This window comes from Ornithodoros turicata, chromosome 8 (assembly GCF_037126465.1).
Source record: "Ornithodoros turicata isolate Travis chromosome 8, ASM3712646v1, whole genome shotgun sequence".
Taxonomy (NCBI): domain Eukaryota; kingdom Metazoa; phylum Arthropoda; class Arachnida; order Ixodida; family Argasidae; genus Ornithodoros; species Ornithodoros turicata.
This window is the reverse complement of record NC_088208.1, coordinates 12,998,286-13,018,018: the sequence shown is the minus strand read 5'-3', so window position 1 is coordinate 13,018,018 and position 19,733 is coordinate 12,998,286. Positions and strand designations below refer to the sequence as shown.

The 19,733-nt window shown below is 46.7% G+C and overlaps 1 long non-coding RNA gene across 1 annotated transcript; it reads left to right on the top strand.

Annotated features, from left to right (window-relative positions):
* The first annotated feature begins 11,392 nt into the window (after positions 1-11,392).
* Positions 11,393-11,998, top strand: LOC135365962 (uncharacterized). Its single transcript, XR_010414044.1, has 3 exons — positions 11,393-11,612; positions 11,747-11,842; positions 11,966-11,998. It is a non-coding gene; the product is annotated as an uncharacterized LOC135365962 (long non-coding RNA).
* The last annotated feature ends 7,735 nt before the right edge of the window (positions 11,999-19,733 follow it).

The window sequence follows — 19,733 nt, the reverse complement described above, 5'->3', positions numbered from 1 at the left end:
GCACACAAGTGACTGGTTTTCAGAAGGATACCTATTCTAAGGGGTACATGAATTTGCTCCACAAACTAAAGTGAAAAAACATACCTCTAGCCCTAGCTGCATATAAGAAGGAAACATTATGCTGTATGATCATCTTGCTTTCGACTAGGAAGACTGATCACTCAACCCAGTCATGCAAGCAAATGTTCTTCTGACTATAACCTTTGCGGGAAATCTAACAAAGCTGTCATGGTGCTCTTTCTTTCTGTCTGGAACACCCTGTGTGCTTGAGATCAACAAGTATAGAAAAGTCAACTTTGTATGAAAGAAGAATGGAAGAGTTCTACGCATAAGAATAGGAGTTCTACGCAGCCCTTTCAACTTCCATCCGCGTCGCGTTGTCAACTTTCAGGTACAGTTCACTATATTTTTGCATATTTTATTGTGTTTCTTATGCACATTTCAAGATCAGTCGTGTATTTCGAACGTGGGATCCTACTGTGTTGCATGCTTTCGCGGATGTTTCCTACTATCCTACAGTGTTCCTGGTATTTATAGTTTGTGTATTGAGAATGGCAACAGAACGCTTCTGATGATAGTTATTTGGAAAGCCATGTATCAAGAAACTTTTGCGTCAAACAGTTCGTACACACGCCTTGTTTTCTTCAGTGCCTCTGATGCCAGGCTGGCTGCAGAAGGGCACGCAACAACAGACTGACATTAGAAATGCTGATGAGATTCACTCATGAAAACAGCGATGCTTCAAAGAGAAAGCAGACCAAGTCCTAGGCGGCGGACGACAAAAGGTCACCCCAGACGCGCGCCTGAAACAGAGCCGTGCAACCCGCGCGGGGGCTACACTTCCATCCTTGCCAAAAATATGTCGGACGCGCGCTGCCAGAGCGTAGCTAGCTTGCCTTATACTAGATGGCGCCGACTTATGAAAAACCCCTATTGCTAGTAAAAAAGCTGCACATGGTCTCTACGTGTGATGGCGTGTGAATATGTCACATTTCAAAGGACAAGATTTCTTACTTTGACAGCTACAGCATATGACCTGCAAAGAGTTATACCAATATCCACCCAGCAGGATCATTTTACTACAACCACAAGCGACTTCAAGGCTTTGGGTCCTCTACCTCTGTAGTCTACTCTCTATATGTAGGAATTCTTCTGTGCTGTGACTTCTCACTTCAAGATTGTACTAAGAAGTTCTAGTCGGTCGACTTTAGTTTCAATGACAAGTTGATACGAACGCTTGTTCGTAAACATCTTTCAAGAGCATAGGAGTTTAATCAGAGTCAAGAAATGCAATCTGTGAATGAGAAAAATCGTATTTACTCGCATAATTTGCGCACTTTTTTTACCAAAAATGACGCAAAGGTTGGGGTGCGCAAATTACGCGAGGCATTAACAAGACGACTTGAAAAACGTGTGCAAAATCTGTTAAAAGATGTTAAGTTTCTGTTAAAATATGGGCCTTCAGGTGAATAATACAGTAGAATCTCGATGATACGAATCTCACGGGGTAGCGGAAAATATTCGTATCATCCGAAATTCATTTCAAAAGAATTACACCAAAATAAAAATTTAGGCAAGAAAATAGACAGTGACTGTTCATTTTACATTACTGTCAGTGAAAGAGGTCGGTCGTAACGATCTTGTCTCTTCATTTTTCGTCAATGCTGCCGAAATTTGGGAGATGGTTCAAAAGGCCCAGCACGTGCTTTCAACGCTTTTTCTAAAGCGAGCTTCTCCTAAAGCACGCATGCGTTAGGTGAAGCCGCCTTGCGGAATGCTGACGCGTAATGTTGCCCGAACTTTTCCTGATATGTTCCCTCCACGTGTTGTGGTCGTTGCTTTCCTAAGCCAGTGACATGTCACACAGCTTCGCGCTTCATTGTTGCGGGGGGAGGGGGGGGTAAAAAGGTCAAAACAGATATAAGGTCCCGTGCCGTGTACTCCCTTTGATCTTATCTCCTCCACCAAAGGGAGATTCATTGCTTGCATTGCACAACATGATGTAGGGAATTCGTGGTGAGGATCTCCCTCCTCTTTCCAAAGAAGGAGCAGCATGTGCCCCGGGGGAACGACCTCTGTCGCGTCCTCGGCTCGTTCGTGTCATCCGCATAACGCGATGATGTCGCGCACGAAAGTAGGAGTGCGCAAATTACGCGAATTTTTATTTTCACAACTTTTGTAGTGAAAAAGTGGGGGTGCACAAATTATGCGAGTAAATACGCTATTTATTTTTAAAGATATTTGAAAGTTACAAGTTACTGCACCTCATCTCATTTTATAGACATACAAGAAAACAAACACTTTTCTTGCCTTTGCAAGGATATGGCTGAGTCAGAGACAGTCTTGTGGGGAGACAGTACCGAGTACATATCTGACTCAAGCTGCCCTATATTTCTAGCCGGTACTGCCTATCTACTTTGGCCGACCTTGGTATCTACGCCGCCTGCAGTTCTGCCCCGCCTGCACTTGATGTCGCCATTTCCTCATGCTACCGTCATGTCCGACGGAGTTGAATCGTTATAAGACGCTGCATCACCGCTTTACACTACAGTCTTGTGGGGAGACAGTACCGTGTACATATCTGACTCAAGCTGCCTTACCTTTCTAGCCGGTACTGTCCATCTACTTTGGCCGACCTTGGTATCTACGCCGCCTGCAGTTCTGCCCCGCCTGCACTTGACGTCGCCATTTCCTCATGCTACCATCATGTCCGACGGAGTTGAATCGTTATGAGACGCTGCATCACCGCTTCGCACTACAGTCTTGTGGGGAGACAGTACCTCCGTGTACATATCTTACTCAAGCTGCCTTACCTTTCTAGCCGGTACTGTCCATCTACTTTGGCCGACCTTGGTATCTACGCCGCCTGCAGTTCTGCCCCGCCTGCACTTGACGTCGCCATTTCCTCATGCTACCATCATGTCCGACGGAGTTGAATCGTTATGAAACGCTGCATCACCGCTTCGCACTACAGTCTTGTGGGGAGACAGTACCTACCGTGTACATATCTGACTCAAGCTGCCTTACCTTTCTAGCCGGTACTGTCCATCTACTTTGGCCGACCTTGGTATCTACGCCGCCTGCAGTTCTGCCCCGCCTGCACTTGACGTCGCCATTTCCTCATGCTACCATCATGTCCGACGGAGTTGAATCATTATGAGACGCTGCATCACCGCTTCGCACTACAGTCTTGTGGGGAGACAGTAGGTACCTACCGTGTACATATCTGACTCAAGCTGCCTTACCTTTCTAGCCGGTACTGTCCATCTACTTTGGCCGACCTTGGTATCTACGCCGCCTGCAGTTCTGCCCCGCCTGCACTTGACGTCGCCATTTCCTCATGCTACCATCATGTCCGATGGAGTTGAATCGTTATGAGACGCTGCATCACCCCTTCGCACTACAGTCTTGTGGGGAGACAGTACCTACCGTGTACATATCTGACTCAAGCTGCCTTACCTTTCTAGCCGGTACTGTCCATCTACTTTGCCTGACCTTGATATCTACGCCGCCTGCAGTTCTGCCCCGCCTGCACTTGACGTCGCCATTTCCTCATGCTACCATCATGTCCGACGGAGTTGAATCGTTATGAGACGCTGCATCACCGCTTCGCACTACAGTCTTGTGGGGAGACAGTACCTCCGTGTACATATCTTACTCAAGCTGCCTTACCTTTCTAGCCGGTACTGTCCATCTACTTTGGCCGACCTTGGTATCTACGCCGCCTGCAGTTCTGCCCCGCCTGCACTTGACGTCGCCATTTCCTCATGCTACCATCATGTCCGACGGAGTTGAATCGTTATGAGACGCTGCATCACCGCTTCGCACTACAGTCTTGTGGGGAGACAGTACCTCCGTGTACATATCTTACTCAAGCTGCCTTACCTTTCTAGCCGGTACTGTCCATCTACTTTGGCCGACCTTGGTATCTACGCCGCCTGCAGTTCTGCCCCGCCTGCACTTGACGTCGCCATTTCCTCATGCTACCATCATGTCCGACGGAGTTGAATCGTTATGAAACGCTGCATCACCGCTTCGCACTACAGTCTTGTGGGGAGACAGTACCTACCGTGTACATATCTGACTCAAGCTGCCTTACCTTTCTAGCCGGTACTGTCCATCTACTTTGGCCGACCTTGGTATCTACGCCGCCTGCAGTTCTGCCCCGCCTGCACTTGACGTCGCCATTTCCTCATGCTACCATCATGTCCGACGGAGTTGAATCATTATGAGACGCTGCATCACCGCTTCGCACTACAGTCTTGTGGGGAGACAGTAGGTACCTACCGTGTACATATCTGACTCAAGCTGCCTTACCTTTCTAGCCGGTACTGTCCATCTACTTTGGCCGACCTTGGTATCTACGCCGCCTGCAGTTCTGCCCCGCCTGCACTTGACGTCGCCATTTCCTCATGCTACCATCATGTCCGATGGAGTTGAATCGTTATGAGACGCTGCATCACCCCTTCGCACTACAGTCTTGTGGGGAGACAGTACCTACCGTGTACATATCTGACTCAAGCTGCCTTACCTTTCTAGCCGGTACTGTCCATCTACTTTGCCCGACCTTGATATCTACGCCGCCTGCAGTTCTGCCCCGCCTGCACTTGACGTCGCCATTTCCTCATGCTACCATCATGTCCGACGGAGTTGAATCGTTATGAGACGCTGCATCACCGCTTCGCACTACAGTCTTGTGGGGAGACAGTACCTACCGTGTACATATCTGACTCAAGCTGCCTTACCTTTCTAGTCGGTACTGTCCATCTACTTTGGCCGACCTTGATATCTACGCCGCCTGCAGTTCTGCCCCGCCTGCACTTGACGTCGCCATTTCCTCATGCTACCATCATGTCCGACGGAGTTGAATCGTTATGAGACGCTGCATCACCGCTTCGCACTACACTCTTTTGGGGAGACAGTACCTACCGTGTACATATCTGACTCAAGCTGCCTTACCTTTCTAGCCGGTACTGTCCATCTACTTTGGCCGACCTTGGTATCTACGCCGCCTGCAGTTCTGCCCCGCCTGCACTTGAGGTCGCCATTTCCTCATGCTACCATCATGTCCGACGGAGTTGAATCGTTATGAGACGCTGCATCACCGCTTCGCACTACAGTCTTGTGGGGAGACAGTACCTACCGTGTACATATCTGACTCAAGCTGCCTTACCTTTCTAGCCGGTACTGTCCATCTACTTTGGCCGACCTTGATATCTACGCCGCCTGCAGTTCTGCCCCGCCTGCACTTGACGTCGCCATTTCCTCATGCTAACATCATGTCCGACGGAGTTGAATCGTTATGAGACGCTGCATCACCGCTTCGCACTACAGTCTTGTGGGGAGACAGTACCTACCGTGTACATATCTGACTCAAGCTGCCTTACCTTTCTAGCCGGTACTGTCCATCTACTTTGGCCGACCTTGGTATCTACGCCGCCTGCAGTTCTGCCCCGCCTGCACTTGAGGTCGCCATTTCCTCATGCTACCATCATGTCCAACGGAGTTGAATCGTTATGAGACGCTGCATCACCGCTTCGCACTACAGTCTTGTCGGGAGACAGTACCTACCGTGTACATATCTGACTCAAGCTGCCTTACCTTTCTAGCCGGTACTGTCCATCTACTTTGGCCGACCTTGGTATCTACGCCGCCTGCAGTTCTGCCCCGCGTGCACTTGACGTCGCCATTTCCTCATGCTACCATCATGTCCGACGGAGTTGAATCGTTATGAGACGCTGCATCACCGCTTCGCACTACAGTCTTGTGGTGAGAGAGTACCTACCGTGTACATATCTGACTCAAGCTGCCTTACCTTTCTAGCCGGTACTGTCCATCTACTTTGGCCGACCTTGGTATCTACGCCGCCTGCAGTCCTGCCCCGCCTGCACTTGACGTCGCCATTTCCTCATGCTACCATCATGTCCGACGGAGTTGAATCGTTATGAGACGCTGCATCACCGCTTTGCACTACAGTCTTGTGGGGAGACAGTACCTACCGTGTACATATCTGACTCAAGGTGCCTTACCTTTCTAGTCGGTACTGTCCATCTACTTTGGCCGACCTTGGTATCTACGCCGCCTGCAGTTCTGCCCCGCCTGCACTTGACGTCGCCATTTCCTCATGCTACCATCATGTCCGACGGAGTTGAATCGTTATGAGACGCTGCATCACCGCTTCGCACTACAGTCTTGTGGGGAAACAGTACCTACCGTGTACATATCTGACTCAAGCTGCCTTACCTTTCTAGCCGGTACTGTCCATCTACTTTGGCCGACCTTGGTATCTACGCCGCCTGCAGTTCTGTCCCGCCTGCACGTGAGGTCGCCATTTCCTCATGCTACCATCATGTCCGACGGAGTTGAATCGTTATGAGACGCTGCATCACCGCTTCGCACTACAGTCTTGTGGGGAAACAGTACCTACCGTGTACATATCTGACTCAAGCTGCCTTACCTTTCTAGCCGGTACTGTCCATCTACTTTGGCCGACCTTGGTATCTACGCCGCCTGCAGTTCTGCCCCGCCTGCACTTGACGTCGCCATTTCCTCATGCTACCATCATGTCCGACGGAGTTGAATCGTTATGAGACGCTGCATCACCGCTTCGCACTACAGTCTTGTGGGGAGACAGTACCTACCGTGTACATATCTGACTCAAGCTGCCTTACCTTTCTAGCCGGTACTGTCCATCTACTTTGGCCGACCTTGGTATCTACGCCGCCTGCAGTTCTGCCCCGCCTGCACTTGACGTCGCCATTTCCTCATGCTACCATCATGTCCGACGGAGTTGAATCGTTATGAGACGCTGCATCACCGCTTCGCACTACAGTCTTGTGGGGAGACAGTACCTACCGTGTACATATCTGACTCAAGCTGCCTTACCTTTCTAGCCGGTACTGTCCATCTACTTTGGCCGACCTTGGTATCTACGCCGCCTGCAGTTCTGCCCCGCCTGCACTTGACGTCGCCATTTCCTCATGCTACCATCATGTCCGACGGAGTTGAATCGTTATGAGACGCTGCATCACCGCTTCGCACTACAGTCTTGTGGGGAGACAGTACCTCCGTGTACATATCTTACTCAAGCTGCATTACCTTTCTAGCCGGTACTGTCCATCTACATTGGCCGACCTTGGTATCTACGCCGCCTGCAGTTCTGCCCCGCGTGCACTTGACGTCGCCATTTCCTCATGCTACCATCATGTCCGACGGAGTTGAATCGTTATGAGACGCTGCATCACCGCTTCGCACTACAGTCTTGTGGTGAGAGAGTACCTACCGTGTACATATCTGACTCAAGCTGCCTTACCTTTCTAGCCGGTACTGTCCATCTACTTTGGCCGACCTTGGTATCTACGCCGCCTGCAGTCCTGCCCCGCCTGCACTTGACGTCGCCATTTCCTCATGCTACCATCATGTCCGACGGAGTTGAATCGTTATGAGACGCTGCATCACCGCTTTGCACTACAGTCTTGTGGGGAGACAGTACCTACCGTGTACATATCTGACTCAAGGTGCCTTACCTTTCTAGTCGGTACTGTCCATCTACTTTGGCCGACCTTGGTATCTACGCCGCCTGCAGTTCTGCCCCGCCTGCACTTGACGTCACCATTTCCTCATGCTACCATCATGTCCGACGGAGTTGAATCGTTATGAGACGCTGCATCACCGCTTCGCACTACAGTCTTGTGGGGAGACAGTACCTACCGTGTACATATCTGACTCAAGCTGCCTTACCTTTCTAGCCGGTACTGTCCATCTACTTTGGCCGACCTTGGTATCTATGCCGCCTGGAGTTCTGCCCCGCCTGCACTTGACGTCGCCATTTCCTCATGCTACCGTCATGTCCGACGGAGTTGAATCGTTATGAGACGCTGCATCACAGCTTCGCACTACAGTCTTGTGGGGAAACAGTACCTACCGTGTACATATCTGACTCAAGCTGCCTTACCTTTCTAGCCGGTACTGTCCATCTACTTTGGCCGACCTTGGTATCTACGCCGCCTGCAGTTCTGCCCCGCCTGCACTTGAGGTCGCCATTTCCTCATGCTACCATCATGTCCGACGGAGTTGAATCGTTATGAGACGCTGCATCACCGCTTCGCACTACAGTCTTGTGGGGAAACAGTACCTACCGTGTACATATCTGACTCAAGCTGCCTTACCTTTCTAGCCGGTACTGTCCATCTACTTTGGCCGACCTTGGTATCTACGCCGCCTGCAGTTCTGCCCCGCCTGCACTTGACGTCGCCATTTCCTCATGCTACCATCATGTCCGACGGAGTTGAATCGTTATGAGACGCTGCATCACCGCTTCGCACTACAGTCTTGTGGGGAGACAGTACCTACCGTGTACATATCTGACTCAAGCTGCCTTACCTTTCTAGCCGGTACTGTCCATCTACTTTGGCCGACCTTGGTATCTACGCCGCCTGCAGTTCTGCCCCGCCTGCACTTGACGTCGCCATTTCCTCATGCTACCATCATGTCCGACGGAGTTGAATCGTTATGAGACGCTGCATCACCGCTTCGCACTACAGTCTTGTGGGGAGACAGTACCTACCGTGTACATATCTGACTCAAGCTGCCTTACCTTTCTAGCCGGTACTGTCCATCTACTTTGGCCGACCTTGGTATCTACGCCGCCTGCAGTTCTGCCCCGCCTGCACTTGACGTCGCCATTTCCTCATGCTACCATCATGTCCGACGGAGTTGAATCGTTATGAGACGCTGCATCACCGCTTCGCACTACAGTCTTGTGGGGAGACAGTACCTCCGTGTACATATCTTACTCAAGCTGCATTACCTTTCTAGCCGGTACTGTCCATCTACATTGGCCGACCTTGGTATCTACGCCGCCTGCAGTTCTGCCCCGCGTGCACTTGACGTCGCCATTTCCTCATGCTACCATCATGTCCGACGGAGTTGAATCGTTATGAGACGCTGCATCACCGCTTCGCACTACAGTCTTGTGGTGAGAGAGTACCTACCGTGTACATATCTGACTCAAGCTGCCTTACCTTTCTAGCCGGTACTGTCCATCTACTTTGGCCGAGCTTGGTATCTACGCCGCCTGCAGTCCTGCCCCGCCTGCACTTGACGTCGCCATTTCCTCATGCTACCATCATGTCCGACGGAGTTGAATCGTTATGAGACGCTGCATCACCGCTTTGCACTACAGTCTTGTGGGGAGACAGTACCTACCGTGTACATATCTGACTCAAGGTGCCTTACCTTTCTAGTCGGTACTGTCCATCTACTTTGGCCGACCTTGGTATCTACGCCGCCTGCAGTTCTGCCCCGCCTGCACTTGACGTCACCATTTCCTCATGCTACCATCATGTCCGACGGAGTTGAATCGTTATGAGACGCTGCATCACCGCTTCGCACTACAGTCTTGTGGGGAGACAGTACCTACCGTGTACATATCTGACTCAAGCTGCCTTACCTTTCTAGCCGGTACTGTCCATCTACTTTGGCCGACCTTGGTATCTATGCCGCCTGGAGTTCTGCCCCGCCTGCACTTGACGTCGCCATTTCCTCATGCTACCGTCATGTCCGACGGAGTTGAATCGTTATAAGACGCTGCATCACCGCTTCGCACTACAGTCTTGTGGGGAGACAGTACCGTGTACATATCTGACTCAAGCTGCCTTACCTTTCTAGCCGGTACTGTCCATCTACTTTGGCCGACCTTGGTATCTACGCCGCCTGCAGTTCTGCCCCGCCTGCACTTGACGTCGCCATTTCCTCATGCTACCGTCATGTCCGACGAAGTTGAATCGTTATAAGACGCTGCATCACCGCTTCGCACTACAGTCTTGTGGGGAGACAGTACCGTGTACATATCTGACTCAAGCTGCCTTACCTTTCTAGCCGGTACTCTCCATCTACTTTGGCGGACCTTGGTATCTACGCCGCCTGCAGTTCTGCCCCGCCTGCACTTGACGTCGCCATTTCCTCATGCTACCATCATGTCCGACGGAGTTGAATCGTTATAAGACGCTGCATCACCGCTTCGCACTACAGTCTTGTGGGGAGACAGTACCGAGTACATATCTGACTCAAGCTGCCTTATCTTTCTAGGTAAGCGCTTGTGATTTGTATTGTAATATATTGTAATCCTTCTTATATTGTGATCTCCCCACGAGACTGTTTTGGTCTACTTTGCGCGTCCATATGGCTGAGAAGGACAGTGATGTATGTCTGTCATGGTATGCAACCTATTGACAAAGAGGGAATCATGTGCGCGGAATGTGGGAATACATATCATTTTGGCAGATGCTCAGGCATTACAAAAAACTCATTCAGAACCATGTCTGGTAAAGAACGTGAGACCTGGGTCTGTCAAACATGTAAAGTTCATGACACAGGGAGTCACAATACTGAGACTCGGGATCTAATGCTCACGGCGATCTTGCAAGAAGTCCGTTCGATCGGGCAAAAAGTCTCGGCGGTCCATGAAAGAATGGATACGTTGGAAAGTAAGGTGGAATCACGAAAGCACGAGGATATCGATCGTCGTGTCAACAATAAGTCAGGCACGTTAAGACAGATGTCAGCTTGCACTTCAAATCTTCAGAATAGCATATCACAGAAGGATGAAGAAATCGCCACACTAAAATCACACGTCAGTGATATCGAGCAGTATACGAGGCGAAACAACCTTGAGATTCGTGGGGTTCCTGCGAACGCAAAGGAAGACATGATCGAACTTCTGAATCATGTCGCGTCTAAACTGAAAGTCGGAAAGCATCGTCGGATATTGAAGCCGCGCACCGACTCCCGTCCAATAATGACACACACCCCACTATCATTGTACGGTTCAAAGAGAGTGTAGTGGCCCTCCAGGGCAAGCATAACGACAACCTCTACAAAAATGAGATGTTTAAAGGTCAGATATGCCGATTTTGAAGTGCCGCAGAACTGAGCGATACTCGCGCTGTGTGTTCATTACCTAACACTGAATATGTGTGCGAAATATCTTGCTCCAACTGTTCGTAGTTTTTTAGAAAACAGTTTTTTAGTTCCCACGCCCGGCCGTCAGACCGTCGGCAAACCCTGCGCACGGGCGCACCGACGTCACTGCTCTCGGTTTATCTGTCTTTGGCTTGGCATGGACTCTTGGCTTCGCCGCTTGGCTTCTTTCGTTTCGTCCTCTGTGCATCGTACATAAGGGAACAGCTGTTATGTTATTGCTAAGCCGGAAACAAAGCATGTGAATATTTTTTTTGGCACGGCGTCGTTTGGAAAGTGCACTTCCTTGTTCTGACCTTGCCTTTTATGGGCTGGAGCGATATGCCACGGCGAAGTTGTCGAAGATGCGACGGTGCTACGTGCTAGGCTGTTAGAACAATTCATCGGAGCATTAAAGTGTTACCTTTTATAAGCTGCCAAAAGACCAAGCAGTGCGAAGCTCTTGGCTGACAGTGGTGCCTGCTAATTTCCACTGCAAGGATTTCGTCAACGAATGTTATCATAGGTTACGCGCGACTCCAGAGGCAATTTGGAATATCGGCACGAAATCGTCGGATGAAAATCTGAGGTGCCCGACGCACAACATTTTGAACGTGCCACGGAGGATCAGGCAAAAAACGAGAGCAAAAAAGGTAAGTCGAGGTTCAGATATAAAAAATAGCAAGCCTAATGAATCGATTGTGCAGCTGTCCTACTGCGCTTACTCTGATATAACCACGATTAACAACACAATAGTATTGATAATCTAACTTCTGAATTGTCACAGGTGCACGCTGAAGGCGGAAATGAAGCATGATCTGGCTTGCATCTGGTGCATGAAGAAATTGCTGGCACGTTAGTTGCAGTCTACCTCCACCAACAGGTACGACAGTGTGATTTTATAATTTGAGTATTCACCTATGTTCAACTTTTCATGTGCACTCGCATGCAGACATCTTGACACCACTTTTAAATCTGCCCTCAAAGTTACAACCTGTGCTTTCAGGGTGGAAAACAAAGGTCGCCATTCCGATTAGCTGCAATCTCCCAGTTCAAGCACTTTTGCTGTCTGGACACTGGTTCCTGTGGATGGGCTGTTACAAGCTTCACTGTCTGATATAGAAGGTACGTTACATTAGTTCAGTTAATTTGTCTTTTGCACATTTTCGTTACTGTTACTTGGATTACTGTTGGACATACAATCCTTTGACACACAGAAGCTGATGTCGCCTCTGATAACGTTTTAGAATTTTCAGTGTTACCAACGTCCATTGAGGAAGGTGCCTTTACTATCTGTGAACCTTTAATTGAAGAATAGCCCAGAATTCATGTTAACATTGTCTACTCTTATTAATTCACTGTCTGTGTTCTGAGAGCTTAGAAAAATCGAAACTATTTATTTGTCACAACTTCACACTGGATGTGGTACTGGCTTGACATGTAAGCTAAAATACCTGGATTCCACAATAATTGTGTTGAACTTGGTGCATTACCGTGGGCAATGCCACATTCACTACATTTTTAGTGGGTCTGGTGCACAAATACTGTGTGCATACTGCATACATACATACTGTTTGATAGGCAAAAATACCTGAGCAGTACTGTGTAGTCTTTTTACCCAAAGTCCATACTCTTACTGCAAAGTCACAGTACGTAGAACAGCAATGTGCAGGTATGCTGCGATAGAGATTCACAACAGAAAGAAGACTGTTGAGAGCATCTAAATTTTAATGGGACGAGACTTTCGTGCACAAGGCTGCTCTTGTTAATGTCTAGCATGAAGTTACAAACTCCCAGAATATATAAAACATGTTGTAATGTAGAGAGCGAGGATTGCTACAGACATAAAAATAATTACACAATCATGTATAATAAAATAAAAAAGGGTACAACTCCCCCTCAACTCAACTCGACAACTCAATAACTCTACTTATTCTCTACCTTACAACATGTCATATATTCTGGAATTTTGTAACTTGATGTTAGACCTCAAGAAGTACAGCCTTCTGTGCGAAAGTCTTCTTTCTGTTGTGCACAATCATTATAGAGTAAATACGACTATCCATTTCTTGTCATTAAATGCTTTTTCTTTCTTTTTTTCTGCAGTGATGAGCATCCATAAGGACACATGGCAGAAAGGGAGTCTCTTTGAGATGACAAGCCCTCATCACCTCATGAGGATACAATGGTTGACGAATGGTTCTCAAGTACATTGAAACTTCAATAAATAATTCATGAAAAAGCCAGTCAGTGCTAGCACCAGGAATTGAACGTGGACCGTCCTGCTACCAGTCAGAGATGTTACATTTCAGGCGCTCATTGACTTTTGGTGAATTACTTGTTGACTTTGTCCCAAGGTGGAGCTCGCCACAGCTCATTTGTCTATCTGTTAATGTTGTGGCGTGTGTTGCGTTTTTCTCTTTCTGTGTTCCAGACTCAGAACGGTTAATTTGGATCAGGTCAGGTACGTTTCATTTAGACATGGCAAACATAAAGTGGTGTTTCTCAATACAACTTAGCAGTGGCCCTCATGCATTACTGCCACGGCCATTAAGCGTGAATGGAAGGCTGCACATTATGCATGATGTAAAACCCCAAGACTAGGAACACGAAGGGACAAACACAAACACGTCCCTTTGTGTTCCCTAGTCTCAGGGTTTTACATATGCATCATCTTTACCAGCTCACTTGCTTCCTAGCCATTTTTTCTGCACATTATGTTCACTCTACTTCTATCGTGTGCTATGTAATCTTGTTCAAGTTCTGTCAAACGACGTGTAATGCTATAAAAAAATTCAGTACACTGTTTATGTGGGTTGAATGGTAGCGCATAAATGCAGAAAGGGAACTGTCATGTTATGGAAAGTGCTTACGCATTGTACATTTAACTACTAATTTTATTGGTTAGCTTTCGCCGGCGTATGATGTCAAGCCATGTTATATTAATTTGGAACATGTTCTTCTTAGTAGCCAGAGCAGCTGACACACATTGAGAACATAGCCCGTGTGTGTTTGTCTTTTCCACCGCAGCCCTTGGGTTTCCTCCCTGATGGCTACACATGTCAGAGATAGGTTTCAGAACCGGTAGTTCCCGCCAAGTGTGAATTACTTTTCAGGGGATCATCACGCTGGCAGATAAAACATATCGTTTAAATTATTTTCAGGACAGGAATTGCGTAGCTTCACACAAATACTACTACTACGACGTAAGAGTGGTTTCAAATCTAGCTTTTTTGTGGTCCTGACATTATCGCACGAGATGTAGTATCCACTATGATCCTTTATATGAGGGGTATGTACAGTGCAATCAACAGAAGCTATTTACAAATCTGTGTTTTCTACTGTGTTGAAATGGGGTAGTTTGTATCTGAGAGATATAGTGAAACACAGGCAGCCAAGGACAGACTTTTGATGCCATCGAGAAACATGGCAACACATTGCAGGGATTCTGGATGCTGCATAAATTTCCAGAACACACAGCTCAAGGCAGCGGTTAAATAACAAGTGGTTAGAGAAATACAAGACAGTTGCACGTGTAAGCAGTCTGCTGTTGGATTTGCTTCTGTCTGAGATACGTTATCTCAAAGGGAACGCACGGACACACTCCGAATGATACTAGGGCTGCCTGTGAAATAGAATGAGGAGAGGGGAAGATATATAACCCTTTTTTCTTGTCTGTTATTCTATTGGTTAACTTGTCATTTGCTTAGCAGCATATATGTGTATATTCCAGAGTCTGCTAATAAATATATCAGTTGAGAGCTAGCAGTCGCATTGCAGATGTCTCATCCTGTCCTTGGCTGCTTGTGTTTCGCTATGGCCATGCTTGCTATTGCAAAAACAGAAAACAAAAAAAGACAATAGAAAAACACGAAAAAAGCGACCTAAAAAGCTGCCTGTGCTAGTGCTCACATGGAGGGAATGCAATGAGGTAGCATGTTCCATTCATGAACTGCGCATAGTAGTACATATCACAACGACAACCGATTATTCAGATTTTTTTAAGTACTTTGTTTTTTTTAGCTTTGTTTGCCTAGTCTATTATTGGAGCTTTATGTGACTCCCCTCTTGAGATACTTTAAGATTGCTGATGCTGTGCAGTTTCTTAATTTTCAAACTGTACTGTGCTGAGGTACAAAAACAGAATTGTCATATCTGCATTTCAGCACATAGGAATAATTTGTAAGTACTTTCCTTGTTGACATTAATATTTGCACCAGGTCACAACATTGTTGATTGATGGAAAATGTAAATAAATATATTTATTTGCTTGCCAAACAATGCACAAATGTCTTCTTTTCTAGTGAGATATTCCCTGTTGACCAGAAATAAATGTGGAAAAGTTAAAGGGGCACAATGATGGTAGAGTCTAGCATTGCTTTTTGCCACTTCACATATATTCACTGTTGTTCGTGTGCACATTTAAGAATAGGAAGGTAGAGCATGCGCATAAAAATTTTCGTATGCAGCCACACCTATGGTTCAGAAGATTAATTAGATGATGTCCAAGCATATATAATTGTGCTTCATGTGCAATGGGTATGCTAATGGATTGCTTCCATGAAGCTTCTTCATTTATTTTTTATAAATTATTTTTATAAATGTTATTTTTATTTTATATAAATTTCATATTACATATTGTATACTTATATTTTTATAAATTAAAAACTCAAATTACACGGCCCCTGTAAGTGTACCCTTTTTAAATGGTTTGGTAACGTGTCTCAAACTGTAAAGGTAAGAGGCCATCGAGAATGCTGCAGACAAGGTTGCAACTTACATATTGCTTATCATGTCCTACATACAAAGTGATTTGTACAATAATTCCTGAGCACGGAATTAATTCCGAGGATGGCCAGTGATGTCACCCGGGACGACAAGTCACATAATTGCCTCTAACACTTTTACACCCCATGAGCTGAGTTGTGAATTGGAAGAGCCCTCTACAGAAGGATAAGGTGCACCTGATTTCTAGTATATATGCTATGCTCTAACTCTTCAGACACCACATTTCTAAAAACACAATTTCTAAGTGGCAATATGTGCTCTGGTACTTCTTTTGCGTCTGCATAGTGTGCAACCACATGGCTACTGGAGCTTTCGTGTGCATGTTTTTGTGCGACGGTGTGCATTACAAACAATATCCAGGTGTTGGACATAAAATGCAGTAGTTTGTAGCGTGCCACACAACGCAGCGTGGGGGTGTGATTCAAAGATAGCTTCTGGAAAATGCACAGAATCCCACAAAAAGTTTAAAATGTGATTTGTATTTCGTTTTACGCCTCTCGTCGTTACATACCATCGTCGACGCTGTTGCACATTGATAAATCGTACGTAAAACTTGTCCCATAGTAAATATGCGGTTTCTCAAATACACAGCACATTTTTTTCCTGCAGGAATAAAACGCTGTCGGCATTTTCTTGCTAACACGGCTGTCGAAACGTCAGTCTCTACAATGGGCAAGTGCTGTAAAGGGGCTAACGCAGACGAGACTTAATACAAATTGTACATGCTCACAAAACACAAACGACGAATTCCAGTCACAACATCGCACAGAGGTTGGTTCGCGAATGAGTTCGCAGCTGCTGCACTGTTTACTTATCGCGGAACGGTGGAACCCGGCTGTCCGCCATCTTCAAGCACAGATACGTGAAGCCGTGAGAAGCCGTAGCTGAAATCCACTGGCAAGTACGAAGGCGCGTACATGGGCGCGTAACGTCACAATGCCCGTTCGGGTGCATCTACGTCATAAAAATGGCTGCGCCCATGTGTGTTTCGGAATGAATTATCTATTTTTTTGACATGGTACTGTACCGAACTGAGAGAATGAAGGTGCATTTTGGGGAGAGCTGGATGTCGGCTTTCAGAATATCACAACCGTTTCGACTATTTGGGATATCGGCATAGCTGACCTTTAATCAAAGCCCTGAGCCGGAGCAGAAAGACCCCGCTTGCCAGCAGCCGGTGCCTTTTAACGCCACCAAGTGTTCCACCTTCCTCGTGGCAGCCTGACGATACCTATGGGACTTGCGGTGATGCCCATGTTGATGAAGATGAGGGCAGAGTCATTACAAGACGCGTACCAGAGACACGTGGCTTGGTAACCGACACATGCTCAAGATATCGGGGGTGGGGGGGGCGACACCAACTTAAATCTTTCGTCTGCCTTTATCTGTGGAAACTTGACTGTGTACAACAGGCTGCTTCTTCGACAAGCGAAAGACGTGGCTAAGGAAAAGAACTACCGCTTTGTTTGGGTGAGAAATGGGCACGTTCTCATGCGCAATGATGCTGATGCCAAGGTTGTACGCATTAAACAAACAAGTGATCTCGCCCGATTGTGGTGTGTCGCGGTGATGTAGCTTCTCATGATTAATAGTGTTCATGGACCTGATTTCACTCGATTGTCTGCATAAAGCATGCCTTAGCTTCACATCGGTACTGCATCTTAATACACGTAGTTTGGGGAAGCACTTTGATGATATAAAAGCTGTATTCCAAATCTTGCAAAGTAAAGGTCACTTTTCTACCCCACCAATATGAAGAGCGTGCCGAATTCACTCAGATTCGTGATAATTCACGGTGATACTCACGAGCTATCCCATCGGAAAAAATAGCCGAATATCATGCTTTTCGGAGCACCGGACCATAGCGCGCGATGACTTTTTGAGCGCAATCGCTCGCAGTGCGACGAAAGGAGGTTCCGAAGCCAGCCCACAGAGTGATAGTAGAAAAAGTAACAGTTCCTAAAATTGGGAGAGGGAAAGGATTATCCCAGCGAAAGTCGGACGTGATAAGCCGTGCCTGTTTTATCTCCTTCTGCGATGTCGGGGAGGGCTGGGTTTCCAACCTCCTTTCGTCGGACTGACAAAGATTGCGCTGAAAAATTCATCGTGCGCTATTCTGTGCGACCTCCGTAGAGCATGATGTTCGGCTATTTTTTCCGATGGGATAGCTTCTGGATATCCCTGTCAATTATCATTAATTTGACTAAATTAGACACGCTCTTCACATTGGTGGGGTAAAAAAGTGACCTTTACTAGGCAAATTTACGACTTAAGCTCCCAAAAATTTACATAATTAAATTTACGTTACACGACATTCACACGAGGAGGTGGCAAAAACCCAGTAAGAACAAATGCCATTGACCGCATGACTCTAGGTGGTGTAGTTTTTTATTATAATTCAATGACACGTTTTCTGGGACACCCTGTTGATCTCCTAGGAAGCGATACCAGTGTTTCATTATATCAGGAGATTCTTGCCAATCATAGATTTAAGCAGTTAATTAGCTCGCCAACTCGATTTGGAGGAGGCACTAATGGCTCACTTCTCGACCATGTGTGACTAATCGTTGTGGTCATAACCTGACCTTTGTGGTTGCCGGGTGTGACATCTCGGATCATGAGCTCACATATGCTGGCCGTAAGGGGACACCTTCACGTGATTTGGGCTATCGCACACGCACACATGTTAGCCCTGTTTCACTCGAGAGTCGCCTTCATCAGCTTACATGGGATTTTTCCTCATATACTGACGCATGGGAAAAGATGAATTACTTTCTTACAACACTCTCTGGGTTGATTAAAGAATCGACCGTAACCTCAGTTTTGATTAAGCGTAGCACGATTAGGCAACCATGGATCACCAATGCAATTTCTCAAAGCATTAAGCATAAAAATAATCTAAATACTAAAATGCGCCGTTCTCCATTCAATCACGACCTTCTTTCTCGTTATACTACTTATAACAGTGCCCTCAGAAATGTTCTGCGCGCCGCCCAACGTAACTATTTTTCTAAGGTTTTCAGCGAGACCAACGGTAATCCCAAAACCATGTGGAACACAATCAACCGCATTTTGGGTAAAAGTAATGGACAGACACATACTGACATTTCACTCCAAAATAACAATGAACTGGTGAGTGCTCCTGATAAAGTGGCAAACATGCTAAATTACCATTTTACTAATGTAAGGAAGAGCGTGCCTTTATTGAATAGTACAGGTTTGGAAGTTCCACTTCCGCCATCAAACCCGCATTCTTTCTTTCTTGACCCAACCACACCAAATCAAGTGGTTTCCACTATAAGATCTCTCAAAAGTTCAAAGTCATCTGGCCTGACATCTTCATCTCTTCTTAAAAAAGTGGGACACCTCTTGGCCCAACCAGTGTCAGTGCTAGCAAATAGCATGTTTTTACAAGTGACATTTCCTGACGAACTTAAACTGGGGAAGGTTGTACCTGTCCATAAAAAAGGAACCAGAGTGGATGTAGGAAATTATCGTCCCATATCGATACTTCCTGCGGTCAGCAAGGTGTTTGAAAAATTAATACTTAACCGACTAGAAATATTCTTTAACAGGCATAAGATAATACATCCGCTCCAGTTCGGCTTTCGCAAAGGTAAATCCACAACTTTAGCATTAATAAACGCAACCGAACAGATAAAGAAGAATATCGAACAAAAACTGCTTACAATGGGCATTTTTGTGGACCTGACAAAGGCCTTTGATTTAATTGATCACAAAATACTTCTACAAAAGGCATACAAGTATGGAATTCGAGGGCTTCCGCTCACTTTGCTAAAGAGCTACTTGCAAAATAGAATGCAGTATGTTCATGTCTCGGGCTATGATTTTTCTATTAAGTCTTTATCAACTGGCGCTTCTCAGGGGTCAATTTTGGGTCCCTTCCTTTTTCTTATGTTATGGGAATTCCTTCCCATCTCGCCGACCACCCCCGCCCAACCTGCCCATGGAGGAACCGAAGAAAG